We start from the raw sequence: 10,605 nt of genomic DNA, 5'->3' as shown, positions 1-10,605 counted from the left end.
TCAAACAGACTTAAGCACTGCCCAACTTCTTCTAAAGTGATGAACTCGGGCTTCCTTGGTGGTGCAGTGGTTGGGAGTCCGCCTGCCGATGCAGGGGACACGGGTTCGTGCCCCGGTCCGGGAAGATCCCACATGCCGCGGAGCATCCGGGCCCGTGGGCCATGGCCGCTGAGCCTGCGCGTCCGGAGCCTGTGCTCCGCAACGGGAGAGGCCACAACAGTGAGAGGCCCGCGTACCGCAAAAAAATTAAAAAAAAATAAAGTGATGAACTCTTAACCTTGAAGTAGTCATCTTGAGTAACAAGGGAGTTTCTCAGTCTGTTCTCTGGATTAAATAGACACGACTCCACCATCTGTACGCTTCAGCCCACAGATTTCTTTTGTGGGCCGTTTCCAGAGGATGGAGTAGCTTCATGAATTGAACATTCACTTGGCAAAACTTCAGCTCCTGGATCAACTTCATTACAGTGGTAGTTAACAGCTGTATAATCCAGAGGAATAACCTAACTCCTCTGCTCCCCAGTAGGCCACTGAGGTGGCATCTGATAACTACAAACCCACAGCTGATATCCGGTCATAACCTGAACTGGTGAATTTGGATAAGGAGGATAAGCCTGAACACACTGAGTCATCGTGGTTGGAGGCTGCATATAAGCTTCAGTGTTGGGATTACTCCAGTGTCTGGATTACACTGAAACTGTGGTAGAGGAGGAGGATTACATACCAAAGGACGGGGCTTCCCTGGTGGCACAGTGGTGGGGAGTCCGCCTGCCGATGCAGGGGACACGGGTTCATTCCCCGCTCCGGGGGGGATCCCATGTGCCGTGGAGCGGCTGGGCCCGTGAGCCATGGCCGCTGGGCCTGTGCCTCCGGAGCCTGTGCTCCGCAACGAGAGAGGCCACAACAGTGAGAGGCCCGCGTACCGCAAAAACAAAAACAAAAACAAAAGGACGGCGCTTCCCTAGTGGTGCAGTGGTGGGGAGTCCGCCTGCCGATGCAGGGGAAGCGGGTTCGTTCCCCGGTCCGGGGGGATCCCACGTGCCGCGGAAGGGCTGGGCCCGTGAGCCATGGCCACTGGGCCTGTGCCTCCGGAGCCTGTGCTCCGCAAAAAAAACCCCCAAAGGACGTGGCTGTACATGATAAGCACTTAAATTTTGTTTCCTGATTGCAGGGCCCAGTTTCAGCTTTTTACCATGGAAATTTATCTGTGATTCTACTGTCTCCTGCACATCCATGTCATTATAAAATGAAACAAATCCATAGCCTTTGGACACGCCAGTTCAGTCCGTGATTATCTTCACTTCTTTTACTGAACCATACCTAGCAAAGAAACTTGTAATTTCGGTTTCATCCATCCTAACATCAATTCCACCACCAAAAAAAAAAGAAAAGGTATTTGGCATGATTTTGCCTTCTGGTAAAACATAGCCTTGGCTGGGCGTAGTTGATGAAGGCTGGGTGCTGGCCTCTCTGGAGGCAGCTGAGTTTGGAGTCTCAGGATTTGCAGCCTCAGGATGGCGGCAGTCAGGGTTCCCGCGGAGGGGCTTTAGGAAGAGCAGGGGCTGCTGTTAGGCCTGCTCGTGCCCGCCGCCCGGCTTGACAGGGCGCAGGCGGACGAGCGGGGACAGTCAGAGACGGGTGGCGAGGCCGAGGGGCACAGGCGGACTCCCTTGGCCTTTTCCTTAGGATCACCTGTTCTAGATGGAAAATTCTTTAAGGCCTGGATCAGATCATATTTTCTAGGCTGTCAGTACTAAGTTCATCCTAGTGGAGCCAGAGTTCTAACCAGTCCGGGAGAGAGTGTTAATGGAGGGCAGTGGTATTGATATTTGACATCATTAATTGATATTTGCTATGATAATCATTATTATGGTACTGATATCATTATCCTATTCTCTACCTGATTCTCTACCTCTCATACCTGATAAAGCAGGGAGGAAGCCTTTGCACATTCTGACGGGTAATTGGAAAGGTGGCCTGAGTAAACAAAATACATAATAACGAGTGTGGAGTCATTTGGGAATCCCTAGGATTAGCTCTGTCCTGCTGAGCCAGATCCTTTCCCCAGATACTTCAGCATTTTGTTAATGGCTCAGCACTGCATCTATCATGGAAAGGAAACGAGCTTTTGCCATCCACTCTGGTGAGAAGCTACTGGCGTGTTTTACCCGCTTCCTGCATGTTCATTAGGGAATGTGACACTCCAGCCACCAAGCAGCCCCGACACCTCCTGGAAACACTTTTTGCTTCCTCTGCAATGCAGCTCTAAGCTGTCCTTTGAGCATTTGGCCTGCCGCTTGCTCTTGGAGCTCTGAGAGTTTCCTGGTGGGAGCTGATGAGTTTTCTAAAGAGCCGTGTGTGTGTGTGTGTGTGTGTGTGTGTGTGTGTGTGTGTGTGTTCAAGGACGTATCTAGGGTACTAAATCAAATAGCAAAGAAAGGTTTATAATGAAAAGTAATAGTCTCCCACTCCATCCTTCCCCACTCTTCAAACGTCACTTCTGACCGTTTACCTCCCAAACCAGAAACAGTATGCTTGATTTCTTACCTTAGACGTATCTGTTGACTCCCTGCTACGAAAAACAAGGGTTTCGCTCTTTTCCCCCCATCATTCTGGATTCCATCCTCCTCTCAAATTTTTAATAAACGCATTGGTAATTTTAGTTATTTTCATCACTTTTGCAAATTTAAACAATATACGAAAACCTCTATTTCTTGCTCCCAGAGCTGCAGACCGTGTCTTATTTTTGCATCATGTAAAACTAGACTATGAAGCGACCATGTCTTGCACCTCCTCACCCAGCCTGGTCTCCCAACCCTGTACTAGCTACACCTTGGCATTTGCGATGTCAAGACTGGTAACCTTAACATTCTGTTTAGTCCTTTGTTTATAAGTTGATTTTAAATGCTGAAAACAAGTAAGTGACATTTATGTTACCATTATTAGGTAAATATTCTTTATTGTAGAGCCAAAAAAAAAAAGCTATGGGTCCAAAATAAACCCTGGGCCACTCATTCTAAGCGAAGTAAGTTAGAAAGAGAAGGACAAATACCATATGATATCACTTATATGTGGAATCTAAAATATGACACAAATGAACTTATCTATGAAACAGACTTACAGACATAGAGAACAGACTTGTGGTTGCCAAGGGGGAGGGGGTGTGGGAGAGGGTTGGACTGGGAGTTTGAGATTAGCAGATGCAAACTATTATATATAGAATGGATAAACAACGAGGTCCTACTGTATAGCACAGGAAACTATATTCAATATCCTGTGATAAACCATAATAGAAAAGAATATGAAAAGAATATATATATGTATAACTGAATCACTTTGCTGTACACCTGAAACTACCACAATATTGGAAATCAACTATATATTCAATTAAAAATCATTCTGAGAATACTAATTATAATTTTTGAGCATTTTATGTTCCCAAATAATATTTGTTTGCTCTAGAGTCAGTCCTTCAAAGGGGACCAACCTAAGGAATCACCTATTACTTTGGAGAAAGTAGGGCTGTGGGTCTTCACTATCAAAATTTGTTCTTTGGCAGAGACCTGAGGCCATGTCTCCTCATTGTGAATTTAGGTCAGCGTGCTTCTTGTACGAGGATGCATGCATTTCAGCCTCATCTTCAGTGAGAGGCTGACTAGCGCTCTGTGAGCAAAAGAGACATCCCTGGACATCACCCAAGTCCCTCGTCCAAGGGCAGCTTCTAGGCTCCCCCAGGGGCACTAACCACAGAACTGTGCAGCCCCTTGACTCTTTCCTGAGGAAGATTTCTCTAAGAAAATGGTTCCCCTCCCCAACTTTCCCCAGATCCTGGAGAAGCCTCTGAGGTGGACAAACTGAAGGACTGGGATGTAGGAGCCCAACACTTTGCCCGAAATCCTGCAGAAGGAAAGCAACCGGTGTGCCCCACAGAAGCCTGAAGAGGCAGTGAGATTGCGAATGAGACTCGGGGCTGAAGCTGACATGCTGTTTGCAAAAGAGCGCACCACAGCCCTTGCCCCTTAACCTGCTCGCGACCACTCACAGCGGGCAGCCTCTCAGAGGAAGATGTTGCTATCGCCCTATGTTAACATAGGCCTGTTACTGGGTGTCTATAAACAGAATAATACTTTTTTTTTTTTTTAAAGCCTTCAGAGTCCTTGCAAGAAGGCAGGCTCCAGCTGGAGTGGGTGGGATGACCTCTGTCAGGCGGTCTGGCTACAGGACCCTGAGGCCAAAGCCCTAAGGCAGGTCTCTCAGTCCTGAGGACTTGTTTGCCTTGTCCCGGAAAGAGAAGCCATCTCCCTCTGAGGGAGGCCAGAGGAGGGAGGCTGAGGGAGGCTGAGCCCTTGCCACCCCTTTGGGCCTATGTAGGAGAATGCCAGGAAGGAGAAAACAGGGAAGGGTGGAGGGAGGAGTTTTACAAAGGATGCAGCAGAGATGGGCCCTTGCTTCTGTGGTACCCTATTCCTTCCTTTGCCTTCATCACATCACTGTGGCCGCTTCTTAATTTGTTAACAGTGGGAGGGAAGTTTAGAACTTCCTGGAATCCAGCCTCAGCCGATGTGAAACGTGTCCAGCCAGACCCCAGAGGTCTTGGCAAATCAGCTTCCTGCCTCCCAGAGGCTGAAGCCCTGTCAAGAGGACAGAGCCCCCTTGAGGAAAAGCATTTATGAGTAGGGCAGGAAGGTCAACCCTGGAACCCCTAATGGTGCCGCCTTTTCTCCAAAGGAGCGAGACAGAGCAGACCCTGTGGCTCCGAGATCCCCGTCCAAAGGCTCAGTGTCCATCGCTTACATCTACCTGGGTCTCCTTGTCATCACATACATTCCATTTCTACCCTCACAACAATGGGGGCCTTTGAGAAGGAAAACTGAGGCCAAAACACACAAACTAATATCACCCAAGGCCATGAGCCTGAATGTCAGCGACACCACTGGGATTTGAACGCAGGCCCCCTGACCAGGGTAGACCACGCCCGCAGCACCTTAATCTCGTGGGTAAACAATCTCTTAATCTCAGTAGGTGGGCCACTTCTGGTCAGCCAGCTCATCCCATCTGCAGTTCATTCATTCAATCAGCATTCACTGAGCACCTATCAGTCACCAGACACCTCAGGGCTGGGGAGACAAAGACAGGGTCCCAGCAGTAGGAAGTCCACCCTTAGTAAACAGACAGCTGCACGGGGTGATAAGTGTGGCTGGGCTGACGTGAGGCTAATGTGGATTCTCCCTAGCTTCCCAGTGAGCAGTCGATGTCAGATTTCCCTTCCTCTGGGGTTTGGGACACTTCCACGCTGACTGGCAGAGGTAGCCCTGCCACCCACTGAGCTTTGGGGTTGGAAAAGGCCCTGGCACAGTGACTCACGGCTGTGATTCCTTATGACCTGTCTGTGCCACAGCCTTGACTACAAAGCAAGTGTCATTCTTGACACGCCAAGGACACTGGCCAGGCTGCCTGTAGGCACATTAATGTGACCAGGCTTGGCAACAGTGTCCATGAACTGGTGCTCAAGGCACCTGAAGAAATAAGACAGGGCCTAAAAGAAAGAAGGGTGATGAGTCAGGGAATGCGTGGCTGAGACCCAAACCAGAGGTGCTGGCTTCTTTGTGCAGCAGGAACCCTTCCCTGCTTCTGAGTGGCCCCAGCGCCCGCTCCCAGACCGAGCCCAGCTCTACCTTGTCGCAAGTCAGGTGGCCTGGAGCTGCGCTCTGTGCCTTAGTTTCCACATCTACTGAATAAGGAGGATGACAATAGAGCCTCCATTGTAGGGTTATCTGAATTAATATTTGTTAAGTACTTAAACAGTTCCCAGGACATGGAAAACACTATGGAAGGGCTTTTTAAAAAAAATAAAAGAAGGGATCCAAGAGGCAGTGGCCCCATTACCTTCAGCCAGGATCCCCTCCATGGAGCATGGAGAAGTCAAAAGAGGACAGGCTTAATCAACAGGAAGGTAGCACTGTTGGTGGAATGTAAATTGGTGCAGCCACTGTAGAAAAAGGTATAGAGGTTCCTCAAAAAACAAAAATAGAGCTACCGTATGGTCCTGAAATCCCACTCCTGGGTATATATCCAGAGAAAACTATAATTCGAAAAGATACACACACCCCAATATTCACAGCAGCACTATTCACAATAGCCAAGACATGGAAGCAACCTAAGTGTTCATCAACAGATGAATGGATAAAGAAGATGTGGTATATATATATATATATATATATATATATATATATATATATATATACTGTGTATATGTATATATAATATTTCATTGTGTGTATATATATATATACAATGGAATATTACTCAGCCATAAAAAAGAACGAAATAATGCCGTTTGCAGCAACATGGAAAGACCTAGAGATTATCATACTAAGTGAAGGAAGTCAGAGAAAGATAAATACCATATGATATCACTTACATGTGGAATCTAAAAAATGATACAAATGAACTTATTTACAAAACAGAAACAGACTCACAGACATAGAAAATAAACTTGTGGTTACCAAAGGGGAAAGGTGGGAGGATAAATTAGGAGTTTGTAATTAGCAGATACAAACTACTATATACAAAATAGATAAACAACAAGGACCTACTGAATAGCACAGGGAACTATATTCAGTATCTTGTAATAAACTATAATGGAGAAGAATCTGAAAAAGAATATATATCTGAATCACTTTGCTGTATGCCTGAAACTGACACAGCATTGTAAATCAACTAACTTCAATAAACAAAAACAAAAACAAAAAACAGGAAGGTAGCATTATTCAGGCACCAAATTAGCAAAGACTTCTTTTGAGAAGTTAATAGTCAATGTTGCAGAGAGAGCAGTGAGAAGGTGCCAGGTGCATTTACAGGTGCCACCTTTGCTGCAGTAATTTGGTCATATGTATCAAGGGCCTTAAAAATATTCATAAACTTGCCCCAGTAAGTCTCCTTTTAAATGAATCTGTCCCACAGAGATAATTTGAGATTTAGACAACAGTTGAAACACAAAGATTTTCTACAGCATTTTATACAATTACCAAAAATATTAAGAAAATGCCCAACAAAAGAAAGATAAATACACAAAATAAATTGTTAAATAGTCATAAAAAACCACGTTCAGAAGAATTTTAAATGGCATAAAGAAAGCTCACACTATGCAATGTCAGTTAAAAAGGAATATATATCATCATTAAAATGTATGATTTCATGCTGGAGGGGGCGTGGACAAAAGGGAACCCTCCTACACTGTTGATGGGAATGTAAATTGGTGCAGCCGCTATGGCAAACAGTATGGAGGGTCCTTAAAAAACTAAACATAGAGTTATCATATGAGCCAGCAATCCCCCTTCTGGGCACATATCCAGACAAAACTATAATTTGAAAAGATGCATGTGCCCCGATGTTGACAGCAGCACTATTTACAATAGCCAAGATGTGGAAACAACCTAAATGTCCAACAACAGATGAATGGATAAAGGAGATGTGGTACATATACAGTGGAATATTACTCAGCCATAAAAAAAGAATGAAATAATGCCATTATCATACTGAGTGAAGTAAGTCAGACAGACAAAGACAAATACCATATGATATCACTTACAGTTGGAATCTAAAAGATAACACAAATGAACTTATCTACGAAACAGAAACAGAAACATACTCACAGACATAGAGAACAGACTTGTGGTTGCCAAGGGGGAGGGGGTACAGGAGAGGGTTGGGTTAGGAGTTTGGGACTAGCAGATGCAAACTATTACTTATAGAATGGATAAACAATAAGGCCCTACTGTATAGCACAGGGAACTATATTCAATATCCTGTAATAAATGGAAATAGAATAATGGAAATTTCAGTCAACGCACGCAGAAGAAAAGAAAAAAAAGAAATTTACCAATGTGTTAACAATGATTACTACTGAGTTGAAGAAATCTGGGTGATTTTTAGTATCATCTTTATATTTCTTCTGTATTTTCCAGAATTTCTGAAGGCCTTTTTTAGTAATCAGAAAAATGAGATTTTTGTTTTGCTTTGCTTTGTTTTTAATGCACAATCTCTGTAGTTAAAACAGATAAATTCTGACAATAACCTGCCTGCTTAGGAGCTTGGGCAAGTTATTTAAGCACTCTTGATAACTCGGTTTGATCCACCACAAAATGGGGGAAAGAATACCTACTTCATGAAGACTGGAGGATGAGAAAATGAAGTAAAGCCAGCACCTGACGGTTCCGTCCACCACGCCTTAGGCCAGGGGAGATGCCGTTGGGGAAGAGTCCCATCCTCCCTTGGGATGTCAGAAGAGACCTTCTGAGAGTTTACAGACTGGCTTTGCTGCCCTTATAATTTTGAAAAACATTCAGAAGGAAGTGCTTCTTGGCTGCATAAGCTGTATCCATTAACCCACACAAAGAAATTTCCTTCCAAGCATTCAATTGAAAGAGCGTTCGTAAAACGGTCTTGCAGACAAAAGTTGTCAAGAGCTGTTCAAGGGTTGGGGATTGTTGTTGGCAAGAGTTGTGTGACACGTTGGAATATTTTTCAGCCACAAAAAAGAAAATCCTGCCATTTGAATAAGTGGGATGGAGCTGAAGGACATTATTCTAAGCAAAATAAGCAAGACACAGAAAGAGAAATACCACATGACCTCACTTTATGTGGAATTTAAAGAACAGTCAAACTCCTAGAATCAGAGAGAAGGATGGTGGTTGCCGGGATGGGGGAAGGGGGAAGTGGGGTGATGTTGGTCAAAAGTACAGCGTTTCAGTTATGCAAGATGAATAGGTTCTGGAGACCTAATGTACTGCATGGTGACTATAGCTAGTAATACTGTATTGTATAACTGATATCTGCTAAGAGGATGTAGCTTAAATCTTCTCAACACACACACATACAAATGGTAAGTACAGAGACGTGATAGATACATTAATTAGCTGGATTGTGGTGATCATTTCACAATGTATAAGTACATCAAAACATCAAGTTGGGGCTTTCCTGGTGGCACAGTGGTTGAGAGTCCGCCTGCCGTTGCGGGGCACGCGGGTTCGTGCCCCGGTCCGGGAGGATCCCACATGCCATGGAGCGGCTGGGCCCGTGAGCAACGGCCGCTGAGCCTGCGCGTCCGGAGCCTGTGCTCTGCAACGGGAGAGGCCACAACAGTGAGAGGCCCGCGTACCGCAAAAAAACAAACGAAAAAAACAACTGCCCAAATCAATGCACTGAATCCCACACGCAAGCACACACCAAAGAGAACTTTCCTCATCTCCCATGTACGTAAGTCAGGATAGTGGTTACCTTGGAGGGGTGGTGTCCAGAGGAGGCATAAAAGGGGCTTTGGGGACGCTGGTGATATTGATTCTCAATCTGGATGCTGGTCACACAGTTCATTTGTAAAAAATTCACATTGTACTGCATGATGTAGTCACTGTTCTGTATGTATGTATGTATGTTATATTCAATAATATGTTTATTTTAAGACCCCATTAACGAAAAGGCAAGCCGAAAGTAGGAGGAGATATTTGCAACACAGAAAAAGTATGCCGGTACATATATCACTTAGCTCTTTGCCAGCATGTTAAATTAAGGGCTTTTCCTTCTAAGATCTCTTCATCTTTCTCTAACTATGCATTTTTATGTGTTTCTATAGATATGTGTGATTTGAAAATAAATTATTCTTTGTGTTTATTGAACAGATTTTCCCTCATTACAAACTTTTAAATGCAGATGAGTGGAAATTCTGCTCTTTCTCTGGGGAAATTTTTCAAATAATTTTGTTATGTTGTTCTTGGTTTCTTTCTTCCTCTAGTTAAAAGATTTGATATATTTCTTTTTAAAGCTCTTTACCCGATATTCTCAGTTTCTCTCCCTCCCTACATCGTCACAAAGCGCTAGGAAGTCAGGAGGAGACACACGCTGTCAGCATGCCCCACCTTGATTCGACGGAAGGAGAAACTGAGACCTTCAGTCCAGCTACCTGATCAGGAGGCTGTGGATACAAGGAAGAGAGGGAGAAAACCTGGGTTCCTAACAGTCAAGTGCAGCCCCTTGCAAGGTCACAACCACCTTCTAATATCAGTACTTTTATAAAAGCGCATTTAGGACAAGTGAGCAGGTGACACTAAATCACGGCAGGTCACGCCCCCTGCAGACAGCCCGACAGCGCCCATTCAGCCAGGCGCTCATCAGAGCATCTTTACCGAGCCCACGGCAGTGACCCAGACGGCCAGGTCTGCATCTTGTGAAGCTCCCATTCCAAGGAGAGGAGACAGACAATAAACAAGCCACCAAAGAAGCCAGATAATGTGAAGGAAGTAAACAGGGTGCTGAAAGAGAGAGTGACTGGGGAGGCCTCACCAAGGAGGCAACATCTGGAGTGAGAATGAACCAGCACCAAGGGAGCAGGGAAGATGGTTCCAGGCAGAGGGCAACGTGAGTGTGGGGCTGGGAAAGGGCTTGGCTTGTTCCGGGATCAGGAAGCGGCCCGCGTGGCCAGAGCACAGAGGCCGAGGGGCGGAAGCTGGAGGAGGGCATCCCAGCCATGGGAAGCCTCTGACTGAGGGCCACAGGAAGCCACTGAGGAGTCTTAAGCAAAAAACGGACGTGATCTGATTTGCATTTTAAA

General features: G+C 45.3%; 1 pseudogene; it reads right to left on the bottom strand.

Annotated features, from left to right (window-relative positions):
• Nucleotides 1-1,995, bottom strand: LOC136118483 (deleted in azoospermia-like; annotated as a pseudogene).
• Nucleotides 1,996-10,605: the final 8,610 nt, after the last annotated feature.

Source organism: Phocoena phocoena, chromosome 1 (assembly GCF_963924675.1).
Source record: "Phocoena phocoena chromosome 1, mPhoPho1.1, whole genome shotgun sequence".
Classification (NCBI taxonomy): domain Eukaryota; kingdom Metazoa; phylum Chordata; class Mammalia; order Artiodactyla; family Phocoenidae; genus Phocoena; species Phocoena phocoena.
Note: the sequence above shows the minus strand (reverse complement) of the source record. Positions and strands in the feature narration are given on the sequence as shown.